This window comes from Python bivittatus, unplaced genomic scaffold (genome assembly GCF_059951505.1).
Source record: "Python bivittatus isolate LINGU-HERP-01145 unplaced genomic scaffold, Pbiv_v1 ctg000700_np1212, whole genome shotgun sequence".
Classification (NCBI taxonomy): Eukaryota; Metazoa; Chordata; class Lepidosauria; order Squamata; family Pythonidae; genus Python; species Python bivittatus.
The window spans coordinates 39,459,375-39,474,519 of NW_028277098.1; the positions used below are offsets into that span (position 1 = coordinate 39,459,375).

General features: G+C 36.4%; 1 protein-coding gene across 9 annotated transcripts in view; it reads left to right on the plus strand.

Moving 5' to 3' along the window:
• KANK4 (KN motif and ankyrin repeat domains 4) overlaps nt 1–15,145 on the plus strand; it is a 59,531-nt gene that overhangs the window by 11,590 nt on the left and 32,796 nt on the right. For 2 of the 9 annotated variants that reach the window (XM_088153623.1, XM_088153627.1), the window contains exon 1: nt 4,247–4,381. The exons of 4 other annotated variants lie outside the window; for them this stretch is intronic. The gene's annotated coding sequence lies outside the window, so the exon portion shown is untranslated. Of the gene's footprint in view, nt 1–4,246; nt 4,382–11,315; nt 11,561–15,145 lie in introns of those variants that run through there. 3 more of the 9 variants (XM_088153621.1, XM_088153625.1, XM_007432561.3) reach the window with 2 other exon arrangements.

Consider the following 15,145-nt stretch of genomic DNA (forward strand, 5'->3'; position numbering starts at 1 on the left):
TGTAGGACACATTAAAGAGCAGGCACTGAATTCTGGGCACGCATTAATTTAACATCTGCTCAATACCACTGATTTAAATGAAGCAATCCAACTATTAAAATGCTGATATCGGAAAAAGGATTTGAGTAGCTTGATAATAAAATATATCGATGTTAAATCAAAAAAGAAATGGCTTTTAAAAGAAATTGCCTAGCATGACTTCTTCAGACATTGAATCAAGCCATTTTTAAAGCAAGCAAAGAGAAAAAAGATTACTAAATTAAAGAGAGGAAATTGGCAGAGCTGTCTCTTTTATTTTTTTAATATAATTTTATTAAAACTTTTTAAAAAAGGAAGATTAAAAACATATTACAGACTAATATGAAGTAAGAAAAAGAAAAAAAGAGAGAGAAAGAAATCAAAGAGAAAGCTAAAAGTGCTAGAAAGGAAAAAGAGTAAAAGAAAAATAGAAAAGAAAGAAAAAAGATACAAAGAAGTAGCTTCTGATCTTCTTTACGGCAGTTATAAGTACAATTATAAATGTACCTCTTACTCTATGGTTACAACATTACTGTCTTCTTTCTATAATCTATCCCAGTGTTGTCCAAACTTGGCCACTTTAAGATGAGTGGACTTCAACTCCCAGAATTCCCCAGCCCCATGGCTGGCTGGGGAATTCTGGGAGTTGAAGTCCACTCATCTTAAAGTGGCCAAGTTTGGACAACACTGATCTATCCTGTCTAATCATCAAAAGCATAAATCACAAGTTCCATGATATGTCACCAGCCATTCCTCCATTGTGGGTAAAGCCAGATCTTTCCATGATGTTGCTGCAGTCACCATATACAAAACCAAGTTCCATGACTTTTTTCCAACCGTTTGTCCATCAATCCCAAAAGAAAACCTCTGGTCTCAATTGTATATTAATCTTTAACATCCTCTGAATCAGTGTGTGTATCTGAATCCAAAATTTTCCAGTTTTTTTATACATCCACCAAACATGATAAAATGTCCCTTCTTGGTGTTTACATTTCCAACATAAATTTGAAGTGCCTTTATACATTCTAGACAATTTCTCTGGTGACATATACCAACAGAACATCATGTTATAAAAATTCTCTTTAAGATTATAACATAGTGTAAATTTCCATCCTTTCAGCCACATATTTTCCCATTGTTCCATCTGTATATTACAACCAAAATCTTTAGCTCCATTTATCATACATTCTTTCACTTCTTCTTCTTCTGTTTCAAATTTCAATAAAAATGTATTCATTTTAGCAATTATATGTTCATCTGTTGTACACAATTCTATTTCAAACTCAGTCTTACAATATTCAAAACCATAAACTCTTTTGTTTTGCCTACCTTAAATCTTTCTAATAACTGTAGATAAGAAAACCATTGAAATTATATCCCTCTGCCACCCATTCTTCTCTCGATTTTATTTTACATTCCCCTGGACAAAATCCCAGTATCTCACGATAAGTTAGCCATTTGTGTTTGCCTATTATTTCTCATCTATAAAATGCTTCTTGTGCAGAGAGCTACAAAAATGTTTTCCAGCACAACCTGGGTTTGTATCTATTCCATATTCTCAATATGGCATGTCTAACATAATGATTTTTAAAATCCACATTAACTTTGTCATACCACAGAAACCCCTGCCACCCAAATCTCAGGTCATGTCCTACCAACTCCAAGAGCCTTCTATTTCTCAACAGTACCAACTCTTTCATCCAAACCAAACAGCAAGCTGCAAAATACAATTTTAAATCAGGTAGACCAATCCTCCTCTTTCCTTTGCATCTTGTAACATCTTATATTTAACTTGTGGTTTTTTTCCCCTGCCATACAAACTTAGATATATCCTTCTGCCCCTGTTTAAATGGTGCATCTGTTGTCAAAATAGGTATTGTCTGAAACAAAATCATCATTCTAGACAAGATATTCATTTTTATGCAAATGCACCAAATTCTTTTAATTTGCCCATTAATGTTTCAATTCCCTTTAAAGGATCTTCCAAAACCAACACCAAGTCATCTGCAAAAGCCCTCAACTTTTAAGTTTCTTTTTTAATCTTTACTCCCACAGTCCTCTCATCTTGTCTTATATCTCTATTCAGCATTCAAGAACCAAAATAAACAGGAGAGGAGACAGTGGGCATTCCTGTCTTGTTCCTTTTTGTATCTCACAGGGTTTTGTTAGATCTCCATTAACAATTATTTGTGCTTTCTGTGAAGTGTAAATCAATCTTACCCATTTTATGAAGTTCTCTCCAAAATTCATATCTTCCAAAACTTTGAACAAGAAAGCCCAGTTCAAATTGTCAAAGGCCTTCTCTGCATCTAAGAAAATCAATGTGGCTTGTTTTTCATTATGTTGATCCTAATATTCCAGAATCTCCAACACATTTCTAACATTGTCCTTTAACTGTCTTTTAGGTAAAAACTCACACTGATCCTCATGAATAAATTCTTGCAAAATAATTTTCAGTCTATCAGCTGAAATCGTTGTGAACAACTTGTAGTCATTATTCAATAGCGATATTGGCCTATAGTTTCTTGTTAAAGTCAGATCTTGTCCTTCCTCAGGTATTAGTGCTATATTGGCCTTTTTCCAACTCTCTGGCATTTTTCCTCCGTGTAAGATAGAAGCAGAGCTGTCTCTTTTATCACTATCCTGCAGTAGGGCAGTTTTCTAGTCTTCTTACACTTTATACTTATCAGCTAGGTTCACTTTATATTTTGGGATAAGTACTGATAGGATTTTTAGTTTAGCCTGTTATTAAGAACGTACTCAATCGTGGATTGTGGATTAAACTATGGTTAAACAATAGCTTAGTGCAATGTGTGAAACAGGTCATAGTAAATTAGACATGTACAATGGCAATAGGCATGATTAGAACTCCAAGGAGCTGTTTTACATAAAAAGTAGAATTGCAAAAAAAAAAAAAAAATCAGAAACCTGAAGTTGATGTGTGTGGGGAGGGGGTGGGTGCAGAACCCCTTTTATGGATATATCAGAGGACACTTTCAAACAAATGTATTACACATGGGGTACTGAGTAGCTCATATCTTTGTTGGATTGCCAAGCAATTGTAGGAACATTTTAGCCGTTGGATAATTACATGGCTGATACATGATCTTGCTTTCCATTGTGCATCTTTTTCATCAGATCCACTACAAAGAACATGTTCAGTGGAATCACCTGGATTTGCATATTTCTTATGATTCATTCACAGTTGCCTGCAGTGCACCATCAGTTCAGATCTAACATTCAGTGTGAACAAAGTTGCATTTTGTCTAAGTTTGAAAAATGCAATTCTTGAAGTATTTGCTATGTGGACATTCATTGGGAGATGTTGACCTTCCCTCTAAGCTACATATTATCAAAACTATCAGCCAGTTTGGGAAAGACAGACTTGGCTTTTGACTGACATCCAAGTTTTTATCCCAGAGAAGTCAATGGGACCTTTGTCATTGACTTCAGTAGGTTAATGATTTACACTTTAGAAAATACCTTGTATTTGCCAACTGACTGCCAGGACATGTTAAAGGAGGCAACAAAATGGAAGGGAGAAAGGACTGTGCAAACCTGACCCATTTTTAAAGGAAAGGTTTGAGGATTTTTGAAGTTTTGTTTTCTTTTTTCATAACATATTCATGAAACGTTTCCCCCTTAAAATCTAAGTAGAAGAGTGTCTGCAGGAGAAGTAACCTGCTTAACAAAATCAAGCAAGCATTAGTTATAGAAGAGAAAATGACATTTGAGGCAAAAAGGATGGTTCCATATATCTATTACTGCCTTCATTATTAAATGACTCTTTAGTGGTGTACAGATTCAAAATCATTGAAAATTGAGCCAATTGTTTTGAAAGCAATTGAGTGTCTGTTAAGTAATTCTGAAATAACTATATTGCAGCTGGATTTGTTTGCATGTTCACGTAGTACCCATCTGGTAAGATCCCAAGCCGAAAAAGGAATGATTTGGGATTTAAGGATTACCTTATGTCAGTGTTGTCCAAACTTGGCCATTTTAAGATGAGTGGACTTCAACTCCCAGAATTCCCTAGCCAGCATGGCTGGCTGGGGAATTCTGGGAGTTGAAGTCCACTCATCTTAAAGTGGCCAAGTTTGGACAACACTGCCTTATGTTGAATGTAACTGGCAGGGCTGATTCAATTTGCAGGTACATACAGTGTTGAATTCTTAAAGTGTCCTTGTATTTTTTTTATAGACGTATATGCTGAATAGGGCTACAGGAGCAAGCACGTAGCCAATAGCACCTCACTGCAAATTCCAGTTCTATTTTCTGAAAGCCTCTTGTGGAAACTTTCCCAGAGCTGGTGTGTCCAAACGCGTTGGCACTTGGAAGAGTCATAGTTCCAACACAACTGGAGGTACCAGTATGGAGAAGGTTATCTTATACTGCTCGTCTAATGCTTCTTATTATCTGATATGGCCACTTCATCAAAAAAGAGGACAAAAGAAAACAGATTTTCATAAAATGTGCATACGTTAATATGTGACGAGGTGAATTTAAGAATAATTATAATGAAATGAAAACATGATACATCTCATCATAGGCAACATTGTGAAGTGACAATCTTGTATACCTGTTCAATTCTTACAAGTTCTTTGCCCTGTGTTCTTGGAGGGTGGTTTGACTCTAGGATATTTTATAACCTATTTTGCAAACAGTTCACATGAACAGACCCATGCCCATGCTTATCAGTGCATTTGCAATGCACCCTAATTTGTGGAATACGTAATGCTCTGTGTTATCCATTCATTTATTGAAATGTAGCTACCTTTTTACTTGAGGGTTATGTATTTTTCAATGACAGCTCAGCTTCTAAAATCAGAGACATCTGAGAGAGAAGAGCCATGTTAGTCTACGGCAGCAAAAAAACAGAAGGAGTCTGGGTGCACCTTTTCTGATTCACATTTTATTAAAAGACATACACTTTTGAGCATCTCAAAGTGAAGATAAAGGCAACAACAAAAGAAAGGGAAGAGTGTATGTAATACAGAAGAAAAATAAAACACCTTTTTACAACTTGCAAAATCCATGGCTTTAAGGGAGTTATAAAATCAGAAATGGAACTGGGAATAATGTTCTGCCTTTCTAGCTGAAAACTGAGTTATTCAGAGGGCACTTGGGTGTTGACACCAGATACTGTTTTGGGGCCTGTATGTATTGTATAGTTTATTATTTATTATTATGCTATTCTTGCTTGTGAGCTGCTGAGAATCTGTTTATGAGTGCAGTGGGATATAAATCTGATTACCATACCGTTAACATAATATTAAGGTATTCCATGATGAACTAGGTTTCCCTGTAAACCTCTAGATCTAAGACCCCTCCTAAGGATTTCCTTCATATTTCTAATTCCCTGGTAGCATAATTATAGCTGCTGGATCCCCAGTGTAGCAGCTCTGAATATTAATGTGCCCAGCAACACTTCCCTTCATGTCCATCCAACTCTATGCCTTACCTGATTTTCTTTTAATTGTGTAGATTCAAACAAACAAATGGGAGGCTAACGTTGCAAAATAAAGCACTAGCCTCAGAGACATGCTTTAAACATGTGTTTGTTTGTTAGATTTGGAGACCCCCAGTTCTGGGTGGCTTACACTTAAAAAATGAAAAAAACCTATGCATCCAGACAACCCATGCGTCAAACAATCAACTAGGGCTCCACAAATACCCTAGAACAAGGCCTGGGAGAATTGTCAGTTTTTAAGGACTTTCAGAACATCATCAAGGTGAGAGCTACACAGATCTCTGGGAGGATATCATTTCAGAGGGCCAGCACCACAACAGAAAAGGCATGCCTCCAGGCTCCCAATAGATGGCATTGTTTAATCAAGGGGATCTTGAGCACACCAACTCAATCATACTAATCTTACCAAGTTAAAATGACAGGAAGCTATAGCCAGTGTCTTTGGAAGTGTGCTCATATGCCTGAAGAGAAAGGTTCAGGCTTCACTGGAGATCATGAGTAATGGTAATTTTGTATCCTCAACCTAACTTATGCTAGTTATGAAAAAGCCTAGTGCTATGTTTGAAGGATCAATCAATACCTGTAAACTCAGAAAGATCATGTATTTTTGAACATACTTTCATATTGTGTATCACAGTGAATGGTTGAATATCCAATGGTTTGAGTTGGCCTTTGGGTTTATGGAGATGCAGTCTTAAATCAGTGTCCTGTTAAATGAACTTCAAGCCTTTCACTTAAATAGTATGATGTAGTATGTTAGAGTTATAGTATATACAGTATATTAAATAGTATAATTGAAGCCAGTACACGCTTTGAAACAGCATTTCTCAGTTCTAATCAGATTGGGTTTTACACATGCATTCAGGAATTCACTCCTCTGGAAGAAAACGCCCATTTTTTGTTTTGGTCTGTGAAGTTTCTGATATCATTTTGATTCAACCCACCATAACTAATTCTCTTGCCTGTCTTTCATTTGACAGAATGAAAACTTATTATGTCTGTTCCTAGATGTCCAAACAGATTTTGAAAGTATATACAGCAAATGTTCCCCAAGAGAGTCCCGATGTCCATCTGATAGCTCTCGCATTTGCTGACAGTTCTGCTTTGTTCTTCCATGGATTTCACACTCAGAGAGAGGGGATTTCTTGGGTGATGCTTTAAATAGGAAATGTTAGATTACACATAGCAGAAGAGAAAGCGGTGTAAGAGCATGGAAGAAGCCGTGGAATGCTTCAGCAGTCAGTTTGCTGGTTGATGTGCATCGGAAAACCATTTTTCATGAGCTCTTAGAGGTTATTTCTTCATCTAACTCCTGAAGATAATTTGTTGAATAAATATTTGATTCCTTCATGGTATAAGTCAAGCACAGACTGACTTTGGGGTCAGAATATAGTTGCAAAGCATAGTTTAGAAAATAAAGCATGTGAACAACTGCTTTTTAAAATATGTTTCTATTTATGAACTCATTCACAATAGGAGGTAGAGAGGACCTTTACATACATCAGTCACATCAGTGTTGGAGGTATAATTAAACCATGTTTAACTGGTTTAATTGTCCCCTACAGAGTCCACAGTAATTCAGCTCTCTTTCTATATGTGTGTGTATGTCAATTTTGAAATATTTATAGTTTCAAAAGCCGTTCAGATTCATTTGAGAATGGGCAGCACGTATGTCTGAAAATAAGTAAATTAGGAGTTCTAGCTCCAAGGGCAGATTAAGAGAAAGAGAGACTAGTTTGAAGCTGTCTACAATTTATTTCTGGAGATCAGTGTTCTATAGAAATACGTCTTCCCAAAAAGCCCATCCTCAGCCCATACAGCTACATAGATTCAGAGCTGAATGTTGTAAATCTGTGCATACTTACTAGAGAGTAAGCCTCACTGATCTTCGCTGATCTCATACATCTGAGTTGATATGTATATGGTTGCATTATTAACCACTGTGTATGTGCGTGTGTGCTTTCGAGTCAGTGTTGACTCCTGGCGACTGCCTGGACCAGTCCCTGCAGTTTCCTTGGCAAGATTTTAGAAGTGGTTTGCCATTGCCTCCTTCCTAGGGTTGAGAGAGTGACTGGCCGAAGGTCACTCAGCTGGCTTTGTGGCTAAAATGGGACCAGAACTTAACAGTCTCCCAATTTCTAGCCTGATGCCTTAACCATTACACCAAATTGGCTCTTATTAACTGCTAATTCCTTTCAATTTTCCTAACATTGCAGTTCAAACCTGCATATGACACTACAAATACTTGGAACCTTTTCTGTACAGAACGTGAGAGTTCCAGGTTTGATCAAGGCTGCGGTACCAAAGGATTTGATGTTTAATTTTTTTCCTGTTCTTACATTTTTCTCAGTGCCAGCTCTGCCATTAGTAGACTAGGGCAGTCACCTCAGGAAGCAGAAACTAGGATGTAATAGCAATGTGTGGGTTGAGGAAGCTGCTTGCCATGCTTGTTGTCTTTACTGTTCAACTGTATATATGGTGTTGATTGATACCGATAGTATATTATTTCCCTACAATAACCAAACAGGTATCTATGGAAAACCCACCAGCAAGGAATTAGTGCAGTAGAAGTTGAACTCCACCACTAAACATTTTGGAGGTTCCTGTGCTGTCCTTTCTTCATCTCTGCTGTTTGCTTTAAAGAGATCTAGGAGGAATATTTCAAACAACTGTTGCAATGAAAGCATTGAGGATAATGGTTGAAACTGTAGTGAGGGTAATGTTCTTGATAAGGAGTCTATCACCACTCTCCCATTCCCCCCATGTAAAATGAAGTAGGTGATTCTTTCCCCTTAAAGCCTATGGCTGAATCTTTTCTCAAACTGAACCTGTTCCAATAGAATCTTGCTTCCTTGGAATCTTGGATTCAGATGGAATCTTGGCTGGTTTGCCCACCTTCCTTGTGTATCCTTTTTTGTAGTTAAAAACAATTCTTCTGCTTTTCTCCATAGAGGAAAAGTTAATAACAGCACATCTTCAGCTCATTGACAGCTCATGATCAGAATTTTTTTAAATCATGGGCTGTTTATTAGTTGTAACCTAAGCTTTTCTCCTGTCAAAATTTGGAATCTTCTGAAAGCAGAGATAAGTCTAGCTACCTCACCATTAGGATCACTGTGGACAGCAGCAAGAACAAACCTGGTTCACCTTTGGAAAAGACAAACTTTACCAGTGATATCAGACTGGGAGACCCAAATTGGAGAATATGCTGCAATGGCAACATTAACAGTATATATCCGTAATAAAAGTCTAACCAAATTCAAGCAGGAATGGCTCCCATATATCTAACACATTGCATAGTAAGGCAGATTCAGATTTAAACCATATTTGGAATATGGTTTCTAGGATTTAAAAAGAAATGAACAACAATCATTAATGTTCAGTGTAAAGCATAAATATTGTGGTTAGCGGTTGGGAATACAAATGGAAGGGACGGGGAGGATGTGTTATCAGAAAGTGTTCTCACTGTGCTTTTTCATCTATATTTAGTAGATATTCTTTTGTTCCATCTTATTCTTTTTCTTACTTTCTTTTGTATTCTTGTATTTTAACAATAAAAAATATTCATGTTAGAAAAGGCCCTCCTCAAACTAACAGCTATTTGAGGTGTCACTTCCAGTTTGGAACAACTTTGCTATTCTTTATCTGTCCGTGTTCATTTTCATCATCTAAAGTTGCATTGCCAATATTAAAACTTGCTTATGCCTTAGACAAGGGTACATTTGTTTCTGGGTTGCCCTTATTGACCACATTTGTTCTGGGGTTGATTATAATTTCTCTGGAAGGGATTGGGAAAAGAGGAAGGCCAGCAGCGAAGTGGATCAACTGAATTACAGCAGTGATGGAAGACCTGAAGCACCAAGTTAGGGACAAATCATCATGGAGAAAATCTATGTGATTACGAAGAGTTGACACCAACTTGATGGCATGTCATCAATCAACCAATCAATCATTGCTTGCTATTACAGATAATAAGTCCAACAGTTTCAGAAGGATAATTAGCATTTTAAGTGTGCCTCCTTGCAATTCCAAGACCAGCCCAGGAGCAATGCCTTGTTCACTCATCCTGCTGCTTTCTGCCTACCTTCTGCTGCTTCCAGTATGTACCAGTCAATGGAATACTTAGTAATAACAGCAAGTATTTTGCTAGTTTCTCTTGCCATCCTGTTCCAACTCTGCATTTTTCAGTGAGTCTATATTCATTCTTTATAGATGAATATAGCAAGGAATGTCTGCAGCTTATGGTAAAAAAAGTCAATATGGCAGCCATAATCAAAGCTTGGCCTGCTTTTTATGTGGAGGTTCAATTGCACTATCACAGCCACCATCTTGACTTTTTCAACTGTCTCCTGCCAACACCCTGGGTACAGCGGAGGCGATGTGGGAAATTGCAGGAAAATGTTCCATTTTAAGTGGGATTTTTTTTGGTATTGTTCATTAGCCAAGATGCAATATAAGAGGATTTCATATTATTAATATAAAATCTATATGTACTTTTAGTAAAAGTTATTTGATTCAGTCAGGATTTAGCTTCCTTTTTCTACCAGCCTTTAAAGTGAGAGAAGTGATACAGAAATAGACTCAGACATATGCAGATAAGCCGTTCCCCTGGCGATTACATTTTATGCCACTCAGTTGTTTAGTCAGGAAAATGTAGTGAGCTGTTTTTCTGACATGTGATAAAATTTGGAAAGACTTCCTATCCTCTCCCCCCATTATGATTGATAAAGATGAGCTGATTGCAATGCTGTCAAGTGGGGAAATCCCTTCAGAAATCACAGATGGGAGTAAGCAACTTGGTAATCACCCACATTTTTCGATTTCAGCCCCAGCTAGCATAGCCAATGACAAGAGGCTGTAGGAAGACATCAGAGTGCCTGCTGTTATTTGCCAGATTCATGTATTTTGCTATGTATTTAAGTCATTGTTTGTTTAATAAGCGACATGTGCTGTGTTTATATATAACATTATAGAAACATATAAACCATAACCTGTGGTTTACAAACCATAGTGTACAAACCATAATGCACAAATTACCACAAAAAGACTAACATAACTAGCATGTGTATATATATATATATATATATATATATATATATATACATGCTATGATATATATATATATATATATATATATATATATATATAATTATGCTATGATATATATATATATATCATAGCATAACAATATAAAAAATATAAAATAATTAATGAAATGAGGGCTTAGCAAGTGTTGCTTTTTATATTTTCAAACATTGTGTCAGACGGAAAGGCAGACTATAAATCTAACAACAATGAATAATTGTTATATAACTTAATGTATAATTATTGTTTCATTTACTGTATAAATAATTCTAGATTATTAAAAATAAAACTAGGTACGTTTGAGGTTTTAACAGAAAATGCACACAGTTCAGAATGTTTAGTCTGGCTACACTCCCTGAAATGCTTATATTAGAATATAAAACGTATTGGAAAAATCTGATTTAGGAACCAGGAATGTGTTTAGAATTAGAGCAGTAATTCACAAAATAAACCTGTTTCTGTGTAGGGAAGTTTATTAGGTAAGGCAGAATAGCTCTTTTAAGAAGCAGCCTGGCCATGTTTTGTTCTCTCCCTCAGTATTTTAATGTGTGTGGCCCCTCATGTGACCCCTGATACATGGTTAAGGTTTTTTTTTTTAACCATTTTTTGAGTAAGGAATGTAAATTTATATTTGATTTAGATATTTCTTTTTTGAGGTTTCTGAAGCTTAAATATTGCTTTCTACTGATGATTTAATTAACATATACAGTGACTATGGGAGGTCTCGCTCTCTATTTTCTCAGCAAGGATCCTTAGCAATGTTGCTTTTCACATTTCTGAACATGAATTATTCTTGCATCCCTCCGTGTTATCTCACTACAAGTTGTATTTACTTTTCAAGCAAGGTCATTAGTCAGCTGAGCCACTTCATAGTACCTGGTAAAAGACATGATTTTCCAGTATACCAGTTCTGAGAGCCTCCTAGAAAGAAAGGCTTGCCCTGTTTTCTTTTCTTCCTTTGAATTTGGCAGCTAAGAGGCTGTGAAGGTAACTTGTCTTAATTGCTGGCTTTAATTTCAGTCATTAAATGATCAGTTGAATGGTTGTAATGCAGCTGAAAATGTTAGGCTGAATCAGAAGGCAGTTGCAGTAGCTCTAATGAGATTGCATTTGTTTTTCATCCCATTGGAAAGAATTTATCATGATCTGCTTCTGGTCAGGCCAGAACTTTTTCCCCATGGGGACTAGAATAAGCATTGCTTATTCTAGGTGCATTTCTTGAGTACTAATTCTTGTAGTTCTTGTATTCAGAAAGTATAAGTTCCATTGAATTCATTGCTCAGTCGCTTCTGAGTCTTCGTGACAGTGGATATTATTTTGCCCCGATTGTCTCTCAGTATTGTTTATTTGAGTTCTTGTAAGCTTAAGCTTGAGTCTTCAGTGATGGTATCTAGCCCCTTGCCTTCTGTCAGCCTCTTTCTGGATTGCCTTCAGTTTTTCCAAATATCAGTGTCTTCTCCAATGACTGTTGGGGTTACTGTCAAGTAAAATGGGATTGTAGTGTTAGTCACTGAAGTGAACATAACTGAACTTAAACCTTAATGTTATGTCTGGTTATTCTGATTTAGAACAATAGGTGTGGAAGGAGTCTCTGCTTGATGCTATCCAGTAAGGTATCCCCATCAACCTAGATAACTGGTTACATGGCTGAACTGTTCTTTCAGTTAGCATTGGGCTGGGGAAAATGGGACTTATGTTCAACACATCTGGAAATCACATGGTTCTAGATATACTTGGGCACACAAATTTGAGAGTAAGATCCTTTAAATATTATATGAATAGATATTGACAGGATGTTGCTATAATTTAACATGGTTTTAAAATGGTTTGGATGATCCTTATGACAGTAGTGTATGGTGAGATTCATGTTTCTTACACTGTGGAATCAGTAAAGGGCATGCCCTTACATTTGTATGGATTCCACAGTGTAAGAAGCTTTTTCTACAAAGATTAGAGTTTTAAAAGTTGTTGTATCATCTTTACAAATATAAAAGCTAGAAGATTAACACAAAAACTGGGTTGAATTTTTCACATTTAATAATATCATTTGTGCATGTGTATTACTTTATTTTCTGTGTATGTGTTCATTTTTTGTAATTATTTTCCCATTCATATAGATTCATCCATTAGGATAGGAAGTTGCTCATATTCAGGCAATTTGGTATAGAGGTTAGTTTGTGAATATTCACTTTGGTGATTGAAAGATGAATAAACCAAGTCTATGAATCAAATCAGATGTCTCAAATTCAGTTCAGATGACTTCTACACATGCGCAAGAACACTTTTTTCCTTTAACTGGAAGCCTGAATCAAATCGGTATGATTCATATGTCCAAATTGAATTATCAGTTTTCCCAATCATATTGAGAATTCAAATTGGATTTTGCCTGATTTACTGACTAAACATTTAAAATTAATTGGGGATATTTAATTTACTATTCAGAAACTTACCTTTTACAAATCTTCAAGTACTGCTGTTGATTGATCAATGGTAAGCAACATTCATTTTGCATGTGGTCAGATGTATGGATTTCTTTTTTTAATCACTTCCTGTAGCTTAAGATGGGGTCATAGGATCTTGAAATTTGATTCAGACCTGAGCTCACTATGTTGGTTCTGATCCATGAATCAACATCCATGTTGATTCATGGATCAGACATATACATACATCTTCAGAAAACAATGATCTTACAACTTGTCCCAGTCAAATGGATGGTCATCATGTCTTTGATGTCCTGAATTCAGCCATGTATCCATGGAGAACCTGCCCACCAAAAAATCCCACGCATTTTTTGCTATGTCATTGGTAAGAGATTCCCATGACAATGAAGGGAATTCCTTCAAGATATTTGTGTGTACTATTATACTGAACAGTAGTCTCTGATTACCTTTAACATTGGTACTAATTTTAACCTTTTTAGAAGCATCAGTAGAGAAAAAAATTCATGTAAAGTCTAGATTCCTTTTTTATTGTGTTCTTGGTATATTCAACAATTCAAGCACTGATCAAGGTTGTTCAGGAGAATGACCTATATCCCCAAAGCAGGTAGTGTATGATCTGGGCTGACAACAGAATTGTTCTCTGCATGCATAAATATGCACATTAGATATTACATCCCTGACATTTTAAGGATGTGCAGCCATTAGGAATTGGGTTCTTATAACATTAAAAGGAAGGTGGGCATTCCACCTATTTATTTCTACTGTATACTTTTCAACATTAAGACTTTGAGCTTGACAAGCATAAATAGATCTATCTCTAACTGAAATTTTTGTATCTGCTGCATACACCCACGCACACCCACACACACCCAATCGTATAGGAATGGCAGACTAGGCAAATGTAACTTAGATAGTGAAGTCAACGAAACATTCCACAAGGTGACAAAGGCAAACAACTTCTAAACTGTTGCCAGGAAAACTGCATCCATGAAATCCCCAGGATTCAAAGCTGAATCGAAGGTGAATTTACATATATATATTTAACACCTTTTAAATGAGGAACACAATATATAAATTGCAAACCATCTTAGCATAATCAGCATGTCTCATATAATGCAATGAGAAGTAGAATTAGAAGGGCCATTTAAGCCATTGACTCCAACCCTCTGCTCAGTGCAGGAATCCAAATTCAAGCACCCCCAACAGGGGACTGTCTGGTCTCTTCTTCAACACACCCACTGAAGGGGAATCTACCACCTTTCTTGATAATCCGTTCCACCGCTCTTACTGTTGGGTTTTTTTTTTTGTAACATAGAAGTTGAATCTGATTTCCTAGAATGTGATTCCATAATTCCACATCCTGCAGTGTGGAATGATAGAAAACAGATTTTGACCTTCTTCTGCATGATCTCCTTTCAGGTATTGAAGAATGCTTTCCTATCCCTCTAAGTGTTTTCTTTTCAAGCTTATGCAAGTCCGTCTGCTTCACCCTCTACTCATGGGGCTTAACTAATAAACCCTTGAACTTCCTTCTTGCCATTTCCCAAACTTGTTCTAGTTTCTGTGAATCCTTCCTGAACTGTGGTGGCCAGAATTGGACATGGTACTTGAGGTATGATCCAACCAAAGCAGAATAAAATGGAGCTGTTACTTCCCACGATTCTTCCAAGGTCCCTTTCAACTATGATTCTATGAATTGGGTGCAATATTTCTGTTGATGCAGTTTACAATAACATTATCCTTTTCTGCAATAGCATCAAACTGCTGAGTCATATTTAGCCTGCAGTCAACTATTTCAAAATGTTTATTATCACAGAGCCAGATAAACCCTATACTTTACCTGTGCACATGATTTTTCTTTCCTAAGTGAATGACTTTGCCTTTATTTATATTAAATTTTGTTTTGTTACTCCTAGTGTATTTGCATTAAGAACATTCTAAATTTTATTTTTGTCATTTAGGGTATTAGTTATTCCACCCAATCCTAGGTTGTCTGCAAATTTGATGGCATTCTACTTATTGCGTCATTCAAGCCATAGTAAAACTATTGAAGAGTAGAGGGTCCAGATATAAACCTTGTAGCACCCCATTAAATACTGTATATCTCCCCAGTTTGATTGCGAAGCACTCT